This window comes from Bombina bombina, chromosome 1 (assembly GCF_027579735.1).
Source record: "Bombina bombina isolate aBomBom1 chromosome 1, aBomBom1.pri, whole genome shotgun sequence".
NCBI classification, from domain to species: Eukaryota; Metazoa; Chordata; class Amphibia; order Anura; family Bombinatoridae; genus Bombina; species Bombina bombina.
Window position 1 is genome coordinate 191,168,821 of NC_069499.1, and position 17,625 is coordinate 191,186,445.

The following is a 17,625-nucleotide window of genomic DNA, read 5'->3' on the forward strand; positions in this document are numbered from 1 at the left end:
TTAAAATTTTAAATGTCTGAGTCCAGTTTATTTGGATCAGAACCGTCACCCACAGAATGAAGCTCTCCGTCTTCACGTTCTGCAAACTGTGACGCAGTATCAGACATGGCCCTTGCATTATCAGCGCACTCTGTTCTCATCCCAGAGTGATCACGTTTACCTCTTAGTTCTGGTAGTTTAGCCAAAACTTCAGTCATAACAGTAGCCATATCTTGTAATGTGATTTGTAATGGCCGCCCAGATGCACTCAGCGCTACAATATCACGCACCTCCTGAGCGGGAGATGCAGGTACTGACACGTGAGGCGAGTTAGTCGGCATAACTCTCCCCTCGTTGTTTGGTGAAATATGTTCAATTTGTACAGATTGACTATTTTTTTAAAGTAGCATCAATACATTTAGTACATAAATTTCTATTGGGCTCCACTTTGGCATTAACACATATAGCACAGAGATATTCCTCTGAATCAGACATGTTTAACACACTAGCAAATAAACAGCAACTTGGAAATACTTTTCAAAGTAATTTACAAATAATATGAAAACGAACTGTGCCTTTAAGAAGCACAGAAAATATTATAACAGATAAAATAATTAAGTTATAGCATCAATCTTTGTCAGAATATACAGTTTTAGCAAAGGATTGTTCCCCTCAGCAAATGATAACTAAGGCAGCAGAAAAAAATACACAAATAAACGTTTTTTATATCACAGTCAATACAATCAGCACAGCTCTGCTGTGAATGATTACTTCCCTCAAAAAAGACTCTTGAGATCCCTGAACTCTGTAGAGATGAACCGGATCATGCAGGAAGAAAATGAACCTCTGACTGAGTTTTTCTGATGCATAGTGAAAGCACCAAAATGGCCCCTCCCCCACACACATAACAGTGAGAGGGATCAGTGAACTGCTCTAATTTAAATCAAAACTATTGCCAAGTGGAAAAAAAGTGCCCAAAACATTTTTTCACCCAGTACCTCAGAGAAAAAAAACGTTTTTACATGCCAGCAAAAAAACGTTTTACCTCAATAATTAATTGTCATTTAAAACCTATTGCAAGTCCCTGCAAAATAGGTTAAGTCTATGTATACAGTTTAAAAGCCAGAGAAGTACCATTTCCCAGAAAACTGAAGTGTAAAATATACATACATGACAGCCTGATATCAGCTACATCTACTGCATTCAAGGCTGAGTTTACATTATAACGGTATGGCAGGATTTTCTCATCAATTCCATGTCAGAAAATAATAAACTGCTACATACCTCTTTGCAGATTAATCTGCCTGCTGTCCCCTGATCTGAAGTTTACCTCTCCTCAGATGGCCGAGAAACAGCAATATGATCTTAACTACTCCGGCTAAAATCATAGAAAAACTCAGGTAGATTCTTCTTCAAATTCTACCAGAGAAGGAATAACACACTCCGGTGCTATTATAAAATAACAAACTTTTGATTGAAGATATAAAAACTAAATATATCACCATAGTCCTCTCACACATCCTATCTAGTCGTTGGGTGCAAGAGAATGACTGGAGGTGACGTAGAGGGGAGGAGCTATATAGCAACTCTGCTGGGTGAATCCTCTTGCACTTCCTGTAGGGGAGCAGTTAATATCCCACAAGTAATGATGACCCGTGGACTGATCACACTTAACAGAAGAAATAGTCCCTTTTGTTCCCAATAATCCATTTTACCTGCTGGAGTGTATTCAATTGTTTACAAGTAGCTCCTTTACCCTTATTTCTGCATTTGAAATAGCTGATTTAGCCTGTGGCATCCCCATCTATACTTAAAAGTTTCTATACTGAAGTCTAAGCTATTGATAAGCTATGTAAACACAGCCAGCAGAATAAATTACACCATCAGTGGGGTGCAGGATAGTTAAGTAATATAATTTTAATTTTCCAGTATTCTAAGTATTGAGAGTTTTCCAAAAAAATATAAGATAAGAAAGCATGTATGTGTACACAAAGTGATATGATATTATCTACAAGCTCAATCCATTGGAATAGGCTGTGGTTTAAAAGCATAAAACCAGCTAATTCAAATAAACCTAAAAATGCAATTTCTCGTACATTTTATACTCTGCAGCTGTAATAAGTCATTGAAAATACATTCATGTAAAAACAATTTTACAATGTACTGTCCCTTTAACTGAACAAAGTGTTTTATCTGTAGCCTACATAACATTGCAACACACCCAAGTGGGAATATTAAACAAACAGTATGTTGTGACAACCTATTTGAAAATCATTGCCCTGGAGCATGGACTAACAGGGACTGTTTTGAAGGTGCTGTAGAAGAGTGAATGCATATACATAACAAGTAAAATTAACAGTAAAAAGGCAACAGCCAAACATAAGGAAACAAACAGTTAGTATGAAGGAAACTATGGATACATTTGAAAAACTAAAATAAGTTGATAATTATACTTCAAGATGTATAAGGAAATAAATCTGTTACAATAATAAAACGTGTGATATACAATTAAAAAGGATATAAATGCCAATTTTTTTTCTTTCATGATTCAGATAGAGCATGCAATTTTAAGCAACTTCCTATTTTGCTCCTATTATCCATTTTTCTTCATTCTCTTGGTATCTTTATTTGAAAAAGCAGGAATGTAAGGTTTAGGAGCCAGCCCATTTTTAGTTCAGCGCATGGGTAGCGCCTGCTGATTGGTGGCTAAAATGTAGTAAGTCAATGAAAAGAGGCTTACATATGTAGCCACCAATCACAAACTAGCTCCCAGTAGTGCATTGCTGCTCGTGAGCCTTTCTAGGTTCTCTTTTCAACAAAGGATATCATGAAAATCAAGTACATTTGATATCATCAGTAAATTAAAAAGTATGTTAAAACTGAAAGAAATATCTGGATCATGAACATTTACTTTTCACTTCCAGGTCTCTTTAAACCCGATTTACAATTTTGGAAGCTGTAACTCAACTAGCTCCAAGAATTTGAGTTATCATCAAGAGTATATATTATAGGCAAATTTACTTACCTGCAAAACTAGCCGGTGAGTAAATCTGAAAGCTCTATAGAACAGTGGCGCTCAAACTTTTTCAAACTATAGCACACTTGGTAATGCAAATTTTGGATAAAATATCAAAAATTGGAGACACATCTCTCTCCTGTACAGTTTACTAGAGGGCAGTATAGAAATATGAGGGGAAGAAGTGAAAATCAGACAAAATGCACACCACAAACACTACACAGCACACTAGACACGCACACTCTCACTTTCTAATGACATTATAACTCAACAATTGCAGTCGCTTATTCATTAAAAAAGTACTTTCTAGCATAAAAAAGTGCTGTATTATTTTTTTTCAAATACGTTTAAAATTAATTGCCTTTTATTAGGGTTTGTTTAATCCCTACAAGGGATTAACAATATTGTGAAAGGCATGTGCTCAGCGCATGTTCCATACTGTTAGAAATAAGTGCACAGCTTGTGAGAAACCCAGGAGCAGGCATACACACATATGCTTCTTATCATAGCGGCATTGGGGCATTTTGGTGCACAACTTTGGTTATTTGGTTAACTACCCTATGCAGGGGATACACATAGAGTAGGAGAGAAGAAACCCTTAAAGAGGCTGAAATATCAAAGAAATGTACTGCTGATTGCTGCCACGTGATTAATAGGGGCAGGGAAATAGGATATTTTAGCTTCAGAGTAAGTGTTATTGCATTGTCTTTTTAAGCATTTGTTGAGTATGAGCGACCTTATTTGCTTACCAAATCTGTACTCCTGTACTCATCCTTGCAATACAACAACATGATGTATGCGTAAAGGACTAATTAAAACAGCAGGAATGCAACAGTGCATGTGACCAACTTAACATAAATAAATAGCAAATTTTCAATATTCTTGGCACGGGCGATGTAACCGGTGACTGGCAAAATTGGCGATCTTGGCACAGAAAGAATGTTATGCATCACAATAAAGCACTCTGGAATCAAAATGATTGGGGGGGGGGGGCTTTTAAAAAGGGACAGTCTAGTCACAATTGAACTTTCATGATTCAGATATGGCATGCAATTTTAAACCATTTTCCAATTCACTTTTATTATCAAATTTGCTTTGTTCTCTTGGTATTCTTAGTTGAAAGTTAAACCTAGGTAGGCTCATATGCTTGAAGGCCACCTCTAATCTCAATGCATTTGACAGTTTTTCACAGCTAGACAGCGTTGGTTCATGTGTGCCATATAGATAACATTGTACTCACTCGCGTGGAGTTACTTATGAGAGGGCTCTAATTGGCTGAAACGCAAGTCTGTCAAAAGAACTGAGATAAGGGGACAGTCTGCTGAGGCTTAGATACAAGATAATCACAGAGCTAAAAAGTACATTAATATAACTGTGTTGGTTCTGCAAAACTGGGTAATGGGTAATAAAGAAATGATCTATCTTTTTAAACAATAACAATTCTGGAGTAGACTGTCCCTTTAAATACTTGCTTTGGATAAATCCACTTCCTGGTTTGCTTATTTTAGTTTTGATAAATAGTAGAAGTTGCAACACAAATGCTAAAAAATGTTTAGCTGATGAGGCTACACAGCAAGCACCACACATTCAGTCCTGCAGGATAACACACATGGTTCACATTCACAGCATAACATTACCAAGCAGATCGTTTAGATCTTTTAAAAAACATTTCTAATTTAAAGTTTATTAATGAAATACAATTGATAAATATTTGTATTTTATTTGAGAATTCCTGCATCTGCTCACTAGCCTTGCACAGAAATATACACAGATATCAAGGGGTTAAAGTGAATGTACATTTTTTTACATCAGCTGCCTCCTAATTACTGTTTTACCCATCTGTATCATAACTGCTATGTTTATTTTTTTAGAAAAATTAAGATTGTTTATATATTTGAATTACTTACTTTTTTCCACTTTCTATCTTCCTCCTCCCACCCGGCACTTCCTTGTTCTTCACATGTGACGTATAGAGCAGTCCCAACCGCTCTATGCGTATGTGTGAAGCGCGCACCCATTCAGCTTTTTTTTCTGAGCATGCGCATAATTTCAGTGATGCCTCCTCATTCATGCCTAATCTCGATCATAAAACCAGATACCCATCAATTATTAAATTCATTAATTCAAACGAAACATGAATTACACCCATCTTTGCTCTTTAGCCTAAATAATTGCTCACATATAATTTTTTGCAGAAGCGCATGCGCGTTCTATGAACACGCATTGCTTCTGGTATAGGATAACATTTTCAAACGCATGCGCTGAAGAAGCGCATGACATATCGAAAAAGGGTTTGAACCCCCTGGGGGGGAAACGTGGATTAGCTAGAGTAGCTGTCATTCATTCCAATAATGAGGGACAACATGGCGGGCGGAGGCAGCGCGGCATAAAAATAGAGTTTAAAAAGTATAATTTTGGATTTATTGCTAAGCTTGTTAAAAATCGATGAATTAAACTCCCCCTTATTTGAATAGCTTAACAATATTGCATTAAGCAATAGGGGTGACTTTACATTCACTTTAAATCACTGTGTGTGTACATAAACTGGCAATTAGTGTGTTAAAGACATTTTGTGCTTGTGTAAGTATAAAAAAAACACTATTGAAAAGTATTACTATCAAAATAACATTTATTAACACTAACCAAGTTTCAGTGTAGTACTCATAATTACTGAATCACTGATTAAAGGGACATTTAACCCAAAATGTTTCTTCCATGATTCAGTTAGATTATATATCTTTAAACAACTTTCCAATTTACTTATTTTATCAATTTTGCTTCATTCTCTTAGCATCTGTTATTGAAGAAGCAGCAATGCACTCCTGGGAGCTAGATGAACACATTTGTAAGCCAATGAAAATGGGCATACAAGTTCAGTCACCTATCAGCAGCTAGCTCCAAGCTCCTGAGCCTATCTAGATATGCTTTTCAACAAAGGATACCAAGAGAATGAAGCAAATTTGATAATAGAAGTAAATTGGAAAGTTGTTTAAAATGATATGCTCTATCTGAATCATGAAAGAAAAATGTTTTGATTTCATGTTCCTTTAACTATAAGATCTGTTTTATTAAAGGGATGTAATAAACTCTCATACTAACCAAGCTACTGGCTCAATCCTGGCAAGCAAAGAGCTTTAAAAGGGACCTGAAACCAAAATGTTTCTTTTATGATTTAGGTAGAGCATGCAATTTTAAACAACTTTTTAATTTACTTCTATTATCAATTTTTTTTTCTCTTGGTATATTTTATTGAAAAGCAGGGATGTAAACTCAGTAGCGTGCATGTGTCTGGAGCACTATGGGCTCGATTTATCAAGCTATGGAGGACAGGGGCGGACATATGTGCCCCTTTGAGCCGCAGCTCGCCTCTGGAGGACAGAATTCCGCTGGCGGAAATAAAGATTTCACGCGAGCACTATTTTGCCCTTGCATGCAATGACCCCGCACACAGCCAATCATGCGCAGGCAGGAGCTGTCAATCTCCTCGGTTGGACGAGACCGGGGAAATTGAAAGTCTCCACCTAAGTGGTTGAGAAGAGTGTAGGAAGCAGATAAATACAAGAGAACCTGCAGTCATAGATGGGCGGAGAGCTTGATAAATGGCGCCCTTCACGGCTGCAGCTTTACAAGACTGTTATCCATTCACAAGAGTACTAGATAGCAGCACTGCCCCCGACGCCTACCTAGGTATCTCTTCAACATAAAATACCAAGGGAACAAAGCAAATTTGATAACAGAAGTAAATAGGAAACTTTTTTTTACATTGTATGCTGTCTGAATTACAAAAGATTTTTTTTTTTGCACGTTAACATGCCTAAGCTTAAGTCCCTGCTTTTCAACAAAGGATACCAAGAGAACAAATACAATTTGATAACAGAAGTAAATTTAAAAATTTGTATGTTCTATCTGATTCCTGAAAAAAAATGTTGGGTTTCATGTCCCTTTAAGTAAAAACAATTGGGATTGTAAGAAGCTAAACAGTAGGGCCATATGTCGCTTAAACATTAGAGAACCCAAAAATAACAGATTATAAAATGCATAACGTATGAACAATCATACACTAATAGACAGATCTAGTGCCTAATATCTGAGGAAATGTTGTTTGACACTAAAATGTTATCATCACCGTACAACTGCTTGTATGTTTATGAATGTGAAAATCTATCAAAATAAATAATTATTTGGAAGAAAGTGTATAAAGTACTCAGTTGCTGTGATCTGATCTAAACACCATGCACAACTGCAACTGTTCTATATCAGTCTGCAAATTAAACGCTCATGATGTGGGTAGATATTTATATTAGATAAAACACAGTGGTCTGACTTTCACAAATGTGTTATCTTGCAGAGATCTGACTCATGCCTCCTAGCACTGCTGTTCTGCTCATACAAACATACTGATTATTTCATTTGTACTCAATATAAAATCTATACAACCTAAAATGTTAAGTAATATATTTTGTAGGGCTGAATACTTGGCTTATTTTACACATTCTGATCATCAGACCTCAAGCCTCTGATGTGGGACACTATTTCAAACTCTTGTGACAACAAAGGGCATATTGTGTTTCAATAACAGAAATTAAATAATAATTCTAATATGGTAATAACATTTTAGATATTTTTCTATCATTGACAGTTTAGTAAAGTTTTTTTATTTTGTAAAACATATTCACCATCTCTCTCTCAGTTTGTGCATCATCTCCAGTACCAATTCTCTGACACTGCCTGGCATTTCCCATGGCACACTATATAGTAAACCCAGGCACATATGAAATATACTGTTTTAACAGAGAGCATTTGTACAGAAAGAAAACAGTACTGATCATAAGTAAAATAACAGAGTTGTTAAATATAAACTTGTGTAGTTTCCCCACAGTATTATGACCAACAAATTTATTTTTATACCAACATTTTTTTTTTTTTATCATTTCACATAATTAGTTAAAAACATGGTCAGTATGTCAATAGTGGGCATCTGACATCTGGGATTGCTTTTTATACACTTAGATTTGTTTTATTAGATTCACTTATTCTGAAAATATTAAAGCAATTTTCATTTCACATAGGGAAACATAATAGTTGCTTTCTGTAGCTTAATCCTGGTAAAAAGAAAGTGTGTTACCAACCTGCACACACCCTGAAGGTTAGCTGTTTAAAAAAAATCTTTGTCCTCCATACTTTGTCCAAACAATACCAAAAAATTGTGGATGACTGCAACATTCCCACATAAATCTGCTTAGATCTGTAGCCTTTATCTCTGGTTAACTTTTAATATTCCTCAAAGATCTGTAGAACTCTGGCATTAAAAGGGTTAATGACATCCTGCAATGAGGAGGGGATTACTATGAAATAAATTGCAAGCCTCTGCAGCACTTAAGGATGCAGAAGGCTCCACGGATCTGGTAGCGGCCTGTTAGATCTGCATTCAGATACTAAAACAGCCATTCATAATCATAGTACTAAAAATACAATATGTCATTTCCCCACTCATTTATATATGCACCATTCTACTAATATCTCATTATTATTTAAAAGGAAGGTACCTTACATCAAAGATTGAAACAGTACAAATTAATGTCTGCATAAAATAAATGTACAGATTTTAAAGGTCACAAAAGAATACAGATAGACAAAGGCATCATGAAATGAACATGGTGCAATCACAAGGAGCAGCCACTGGCGTCACTTTATGTATACAAACAGACGTATTCCAGCACATTATAGAAGTGATGGTATTGCTACTATACACAAATATACACATAAAGATTATATGACTAGCTATAATTACACAAAATAGACAAGATCATTTACAATAAAATGACACAGCAATAATCATATACTTGTTTTCACTGCAATATTGTATTTATATCATTATTTTGTGGTTATTGGGTGAATCATTGGTTTTTTTTAAAGACGTAGTCATTTATATGTGCATTTCCATAAACTAAAATTGGTAAGAGTACACTAAAGGTACTCAGGTTTACAGTCATTTGTTTGCTTAGCAGTGAATGACTAGGTGTCTTCCTATAGGGATTTGGGGATTTTCTTTCTCAGTAGGGGTCCCTTAATACAGCAATTATGGGGAAAATAAAACAGAAGGGGGAATTCCTCACCAGATTAAATAAACCACATATTACCAATAGAAGAATACACATAATAATAATAATAATAATAATAATAATAATAATTTAAAAAAAAGCAAAAAGATAAATTAGAAGGTTCTTTAACAGTGTGGGTACAGCAAATATTACAGCTTATTACATACTTATATATACACACACACATATATATATATATATATATATATATATATATATATATATACATACACATACATATAGTGTATTAAGTTGTAATTATACCTACATAATACACAAACGTATAGATTTAAATGTACGTGTTTAAAACATTAAATACACCCATTGCTTTGTAGTGTTTTGGAAGAAGAAGAAAAAAAACAATAGCGGTATACCTATATATACACACACACAATATCACTATGTTGTCTTATAAATCATGTGCCACACAATCTGCCAAATCCTATCACACGCAATTCTTTGGCACAGGGACCCATAAATGCCTCTAGTGACAGTGCCCCCCCCTTACCTCAGTGATACCGGGAGCCTAGGGATGACATGCCGTGTATACCGAACACTGGGCGGAGCTATCCTTTTAACCAAATGGGATATTGAGTTCTCTTCTATCCACCCGCAAACAACCCAGTTGGAAGCCAGCCCATACCGATGCCTGATTGTACGTTACCCACGTACCCCTCGCCCTTGTCACCTAACAGCCCTGTCACCGGCCGCTCCCCCCTATCTCCATCACTGCAGCACCAGGGACGTCACAAGAAACCTTCGTAATACAACGATCGACCAAGCTTGCTAGACATAACCCCGCCCATTCAAAGCATAGTTCTTCCCCTGAGACGATTATCTTTCAGTTTATTGGTCAGGACTGATGACCACTGGGCGGGAACTGTATGTCAATAATCTCTAAAGGGACGGGTTATGCAAAATTCCTCTAAGTTCCGCCTGCACCACTCCCATCTAATGTCTGAGGTTCTAGAGACAGTGCGGTTACCTGGGAGAAGCGTCACAATTCAACTGCGCATGAGTTGAATTTGCAAAGAACTTTGGGGACTGTAGTTCTGTATTGAACTGTGAGCGAGCAATAGTAGGCAAAAGGATGCATATAATATCAGACATCCCAACTCTCCCAGAAGTTCAGGGAGTCTCCCTGATTGTAATAGCGACTCCCTGATGCCAGCAAATGGAATCCAATCTCCTGGCTGGCCTGTAACTCCAAGTACCATTATCCAATGTGACAAATCCGGAAAAGTGTTTCTTTAAGGAATGCCTTTAGTTGCTGTGACCTTATAGAACCCTCAAAGCAATGAGCATGCATCAGTAACCAAAAAGCCCCCACTGATTTTAATAAAATTAAAACACAGATACTACCTTATTTACTGCACGTAATTAAACTTTGTATTCTAAAATATTTAAGCATTCAACAAGAGTACAATCACTGAAAAATAGGTTTGTTGTATGTGGTTGTGCAATAAAGCTACTTTTTAAAAAAAAAATGTGACTTTAGTGGGAAGCTACTTTAATGATAAGTCTCTATCTTATTTAGGGTTTCAAGGTGTACAATATATAACTGGGAGGGAGGGGGGGTGCAGTAGCGGGTGAAGCCACCACCCTGAAATGAGTTTTTGCAGGTTGGGATGTCTGTATATATATATATATATATATATATATATATATATATATATATATATATATATATATAGCTATATTTTTCATTCTCATTAGAATCAAATTAGTTTGACAACATCTATTTCTCTTAAAACCATACTGATTTGAACTCATAATCGTGTTAACAAACATAACCATCAATTTATAGTAATCCTTTATTATAATCCCTTCAAATATCTTCCCCACTACTGATGTCAGACTAACTGGTCTATAGCTTCCTGGATTAGCCCTGTTTCCTTTTTTAAAAAGTGGCCCCACATCAAAATGGCTACGTTTAGACACCAATCAGCAAGAACTACCCAGGTGCTGAACCAAAAAAGCGCTGCCTCCTAACCTTAAATTCTTGCTTCCTCAAATAAAGATACCAAGAGAACAAATAAAAATTGTATGCTCTCTATCTGAATCATGAAAGTTTAATTTTGACGCAATCCCTTTAAGAGTAGAGGTTTGGCTGTACAAGTGCTAAATTCCCGTAAAAACCCTTGGGTGCATTCCATCTGGACCTAGAGTTTTACTTATCTTAAAATTATCCAGCTTTTTCCTGATAATCCTCTAGCGATAACCCAGTTAATTGTATGGGCTTGTAGTTTGTTTTAAAGTATCTCCCATTGGTTGCTCTCTTGTGTATACTGAAGAAAATAACTGGTTTAGTACCTCAGCCTTCTTCCTGTCACTGTTAATCATGCTAACCTTCACACATTTTAATGTACCTATATTTTCTACAAGTGAATGGGGTAACCAGGCGCCAACTGACGGAGGCTAGGTGTAATGAGGTCACGGTAAAAGTCAACTTCGATTTTAATATAGCAAATAAAAATAAATAGTAAACAATATGTTAGGATAAAAACAATAATGGTAAAATCAATAAACATATTGAGACTTCTTATTCATGGATCCATGAAAATACAATACAAATGATAAGAGATGATAGGTCTAAATGAACATAGTACAGTAGGTGGCGTACATGAATAAAAGCAATAGATACTGATTAGAGCTGAGTCTACAGGTTTGACGTTAAAAAATGAAAATAACAATAACAACTTGTATCCAGAGAGCTAAAGTGTCCTAAAAATCCTTTTAAAGGTAATCTGAGATTGAAGATTAATATCCAAAACGAAAAAAATCCAAAACGAAAAAAATCCCGTGAAAAAATGTGTGACAAAATGTGAGCAAAATCAGTCCCAATCCTTAGTGTATTTGAAATAAGTCAGGAATGGTGTCCCAAAAACACTCCAAATCAAATGTATCCAAAAAATGAAACGAGATATGAAATAAAAAATGAATCAAAATATGAAACAAAAATGTGCTGTGGTGCTAAAAAAAAAAGGGGGAGTACTAGTGGAGTGCTCCAATCCTAGTTAAAAAAGTGTAGAAACCTTTAATCCCTGTTTCTTCTGCTATAGAGGGGTGATTCACAAGGTAGGGAAACAAACGTGAAAAAAACTAAAAAATGTGTAAAAAATACCTGTGGAGAAAAGAAATACAAACAATGTGTAGCAAGTTCATAAATAATAGCTCCAATAGAAATAGGCTTACCAGTCTACGCGTTTCGGCCCCTCTAGGCCTTTATCAAGACTGGTTTTTAGTATGTACTATCGGCCTTTTATAGCCGTCTCATCTAGTTGACCGGATGTTTGGTATTCCAATACTTCCGGTTTCTCCACTGGATGTAACTTTATTTCTTTATTAAGATCCCTTTTCTAAAACACTACCATGTAGTGATATTATCAATTATAAAAAAATTTCAAAATGATTTAATATCTCAAACCTGAAGTTATATCCGAAATTGTAACCAAGCTTAGCCTCCGTTATTGGTGACGTCACTTCCGGTTGGGATGGTTGCCGATAGTTGCGGCTCATATCAAATTTTGCAATTTAGTTTACAGACATGCTTTCTATAATCAACGTAGTAGGAAACTCTTATAATTTATTCTGTTATTTAAGTAAAACATCCGAATTTGTGCTTATTTTTAATATGCCGATTTTTGGGCTATCCAATTGGTTGTGACGTCACCTGTTAGCCACAAGGTGATTGGGTGTGATTGCGAATGCCTGTTCTGCAATTGCTTCTTATATTTAGTGTTACTGTTAATAATGGCACTCAAGGTTTTTTAATTAGGTTGTTTAAATTATATTTGATATGCAAATTATTAAGCTATCTGCATAACATATAATATATAGTCGTCATAAGGGGTATGTTTCTATTTACAATAGCACTCGGAAACTTGTAGTTGTGATAGTTAAGAATATTTGCTATACCGATTTCTAAGCTATCTAATTTGCTTAACCTTACCTTCTAGTCGCCAATTAATTGGATATTCCCACAAGTGTATGATGGGCGATCCATTCTTATATTTACTATCTAATCAACTGAGGGGATATATTCCTATACTTAATAGTACTCAAAACCTTTTATTTTGAGTCATAGGGAGTGAGTTTTATTTCTTTTTAAGCGTGATGTTACGCCAAACGTTACTCTCCTTACATATATATGTGTATATCACCTAATGCCTAGAATCTGATGACAGTTTATATCAGTACTAGATTTCATGTGATTGAACTAGTCCGGTTTAGATATGTTATATGGCAGAAGAGTATAAAAATCTCCTGATATACATTTTAAAAAGGATAAAATTGTCAGAAAAATCTTCTATTTAAATATAGAATATGTTAATAACGGGAGATGTTAGCGAGAGATACTTGGCTTATATGGAATATATAATGTATATGTTTGAAGTTAAAATAAATTTGACCTGTCATCAATACAAAACCTTTGGTGTAATCTAAACAGTGTGGATCTCAAGTTGATCTCTATAATGGACGACAGTGTTTCTGTCAGAGGAAGATGTAATTTTCTAATTTCCTATAAATAGATTCCTATAGAAGTCTATATAGAAATCTGGGTTTAGGGGAAGAACTTCTATCCCACCATACCACCAATTTAACTGTATTTAATTCTAGTATACTCTATGTCTAACTGGCCATTTCTAGTCGTTTACTAATGAACATTTAAAAAGATTTCTTGTTTAGTGATATGTTTTCCTTTGGGTTCGTATAACTGACCCAGGGGTTACATTAAAAGGTTGTTTTTTAAGGTAAAAGGTACAAAGTGGGAGGATTCGCCCTTAAATTGGGCAGACACATATAGTCATGTTATCCTTGACATTGAGGTGTTTGACAGAATCTATTTATACACGAGAACGCCTCGCGGTACCTCTAATCTATAGAGGGATCTATTGTAGTGAAATTTTCAAGGTATTAAAAAATAGATTCTACAGCAATAATAGAAGAATAACTGTATAGACGAAACTCGGGATCATTATATATCCTAGTTGTAGTCTTAATAGACCTTCATTTACATTGGGTTATTAAATAGACTGGAATTAGTGGGTGGAGCCTGATCCAATAGTGATTTCTTGTATATATTATGTGGCAGATATTATGTATGTGTATATACAAAACCACACATATATATATATATATATACACATACATGTTCTAGGGGAGATGACGGAAGGGCAAGATCTTGATATTGTCAATTCTTCATGTATTAATCCTCTAGGATCTAAAAATGTGGGTTTTTAATAGAAATTCAATAGGAGTGATACTTAAATTGTTCTTATCTTGGGAGTGGGAGATGGTTATCGCAATATTTAATGATAACCTATAACGATTAAGAGTCAAGCACCAGGAGAGAATATTTATCTCGATACTTGATGGTAGCCCATAACGGTTAAGAGTCAGGTATAGTGAGGTGATATAGAATGGGTATGACAGAATTATCCAGCCGTATGGTGATTGCTTGTTGTGTATTGACCTCATTTAGCTTATACTTCTAGCTTATTTGTGAGGGTATCAAATGATGTTAAACAAATGTGAGAGATCTTCTTTATTATTTAGACCTTTTGGGTACAGACAGTCTAGATTAAAAATCTATTTGGATTCAGCAATGCGCAATTTCTTGTTATAATTGCCTCCTCTCCAACATTTTGTTACTTTTTGTATCCCCATAAATGAGAGGTCTTTTATATTTCCTTGATGTTTAGTCGAGAAGTGGCGGTATAGGGCTGTATCCATATTAAATTTCTCAATGAGAAGTAGATGTTCGCGGATTATATCCTTCAAGGTCCTCGACGTTTGGCCTACATATTGAAGCCCACAGGAACATTGTAGCTTGTAGATTACCCCGCTGTCCTGGCATCTGATCAGGTCATAGACCTTATATTTTTCTTTTGTATGAAAACAGCTGAAGGTTGCAGATTTGGTACCATGCTTACAAGCCTTACATGATAGACAAGGGAAGAAACCTTTTATCTTGTTTCCATATACGTCTTTAACTCCTGGTCTCTTCTTCTTTTGTATACTGGGAGCTAGCTTACTCTTTAAATTCTTGGTCTTCCTGTAAACGAATCATGGGTTAGATGGTAATTTCTCACCTCTAATGTCATCGTCCTTCAACAGTGACCAGTGTTTACGGAATATGTTTTCGATAATCTTTTTATTCCCACTGTATTCCGTTATCATATTGATGTTAAGAGTATCATCTTCCGTTAGTTTTTCTTTCTTTTTGTATTTCATCAATTCTGTTCTCTCAACTTGGCTGATTTCCTGTATCTTTTGTTCCAGTTTATCCTCGTCATACCCTCTATCCAGGAACTTGTTCTTAATCAGTTCGGCTTGTTGTTTCCATTTCTCGTTAGTGGAGCAATTTTTCTTTATTCTTAAGAGCTGCCCTGTCGGGATATTATCTTTCCAAGACTTATGGTGGCAGCTCATTCTATGAATGAAATTATTGCTGTCCACTTTTTTAAAGAAAGTGGACGTCTCTATTTTTCCTTGTTCTATTTTGATTTTGAGATCCAAGAAGACCAATTCGGTCCTGCTCCAAGTGTAGGTAAATCTTAGGTTGGTGGTACTTCTATTCATCACCTCAATGGTGTAATCAAGATCTTCCTGTGTCCCCTTCCATATAATGATGATGTCATCTATGTACCGGCGATAGAGGACCAGGTCCGCACTAGCTGGGCACGATTCCCAGAAGATGTCTTCCCATTTACCCATATATAGGTTGGCGTAACTGGGTGCGAACCTGGTCCCCATCGCCATACCGCATAACTGTTGGTAATAGTTTCCTTCATCATAGAAGTAGTTATGAGTTAGAATGTATCGAATCCCTTCTAGGATAAATTACTTTTGTTCGTCTTGAAGTTCCACATCTTTGTCCAAAAAGAATTCCACCGCTTTGAGACCATCTTCGTGTGGGATACATGTATATAAGGACGTAACGTTGCACGTCGCTAGAATGTATCCGTCTTCCCAGGTTATTTCATCTAGAAGGTTCAATATCTGTGTGGAATCCTTTAGGTAGGAAGGTAACTGCCTCACATATCTTTGAAGGTTCAGGTCGATATACTCTGATAGATTTGAGCTTAAGGAGCCGATGCCTGAAATAATCGGTCTTCCTGGTGGTCTCTGTAGCGATTTATGGATTTTAGGCAAGTGGTATAGTATTGGAGTTATGAGGTGATCGATGTTAATATAATCGTACTCTTTATTGGTGAGTATCCCCTGTTCCTTGGCCTGATCCAAAATCGTCAGTAATTCCTTTCTATATGATGTTACTGGATTTCCTGGCAGTCTAAGGTAGGTATCTTCATCACTTAGGATCCTTGCATTCTCCAATTTGTAATCTGTCTTATCCATGATGACAATTCCCCCTCCTTTGTCCACAATTTTAATCGTTAAGTTATGGTTGTCCTCCAGAGACCTGATGGTCTTTATTTGTTGTTTGGAAAGATTGTGTTTTCTTATCTTTAGTTTGCCCGACTGTATCTCTCTTATCTCCTTACAAACTATAGTTTCGAAAGACTCAATGGCTGCTCCTTTACTGTTTGTGGGATAAAACGTTGACTTTGGCTTCAACTCTGTATGCTTGTAGCCATCAGTGGTTCCCTGTGAAGTGTAAATTGATCTTTCAATAGGTGATTTTGTAAAAAATCGCTTTAGAGAGAGTTTTTGAATAAACTCCTTTACATTTATAAACGTTTGAAATTTATTCAAACTCCTTGTAGGAGCAAAAGAAAGGCCATATTTCAGGACAGATGTTTCATCTTTAGAGAGTGTATGGGAGCTTAAATTAAAAATACCTCCTGGTTTCTCTTCAGCTCTCAGGTTGGTTTCAATTTCCTCATTTTTATTTTTATTTTTGTTTCCTCTTCCTCTCTTACCGCGGTGGATTTTTTTCTTCTTCTTTATGATGTTGATGTTGTTGGTCTTTCCGGCCTTACTTCTCTTTGTGTTTTCGGTATCCTCTCCTTCTCCCTGCTGTGTATGTTGTTCAATTCTAAAAAAGAAGATGATTTAATTTCGGTATTGGTGATCGACCTTTGAGGTCCTTCTCCTTGCTCAGTCCGTTTCGTGCCTTGTTGAATTCTCCATTCGTCCCTTACTTGTTCATTCTTTGGGTCTTTTCTTGGAGGAGTATATCCTCCTCTATTCTGCTGCGTTCTATAACCATTTCCTGGGGTTTGGTGAATGTTGTTATTCCTTATCTGTTTGTTATAAGGAGGAACATCCCTCTCATCCTCATATCTAGGCTCAAAACCGCTATGTCTATATTGATATGCTCGCTCTTCATCATTATATCTATATTGTTGTGTTCTCCCCTCATGATATCCTCTTGATGCATTTCTAAAATCACTCCTATTTCTTAAGTGATAGGGTGTCCTGTTATAATAGTTTCCCCATCTATCTTCCTGGATATCTCTTCTTCTATCAGGTGAATATTCCCCTCTGGGTCTAAAGGTTCTATCTTTATCATCATTTCTATGATATTTCTCATCATATCTCCTATTGTCGTAATAGGTCCTC

The 17,625-nt window shown here is 35.9% G+C and overlaps 1 protein-coding gene across 1 annotated transcript in view; it reads right to left on the reverse strand.

Annotated features, from left to right (window-relative positions):
- Positions 1-9,833, reverse strand: part of TTBK2 (tau tubulin kinase 2) — a 384,453-nt gene extending 374,620 nt beyond the window's left edge. Inside the window, exon 1 of the mRNA XM_053697795.1 lies at positions 9,605-9,833. The gene's annotated coding sequence lies outside the window, so the exon portion shown is untranslated. The remainder of the gene's footprint in view (positions 1-9,604) is intronic.
- Positions 9,834-17,625: the final 7,792 nt, after the last annotated feature.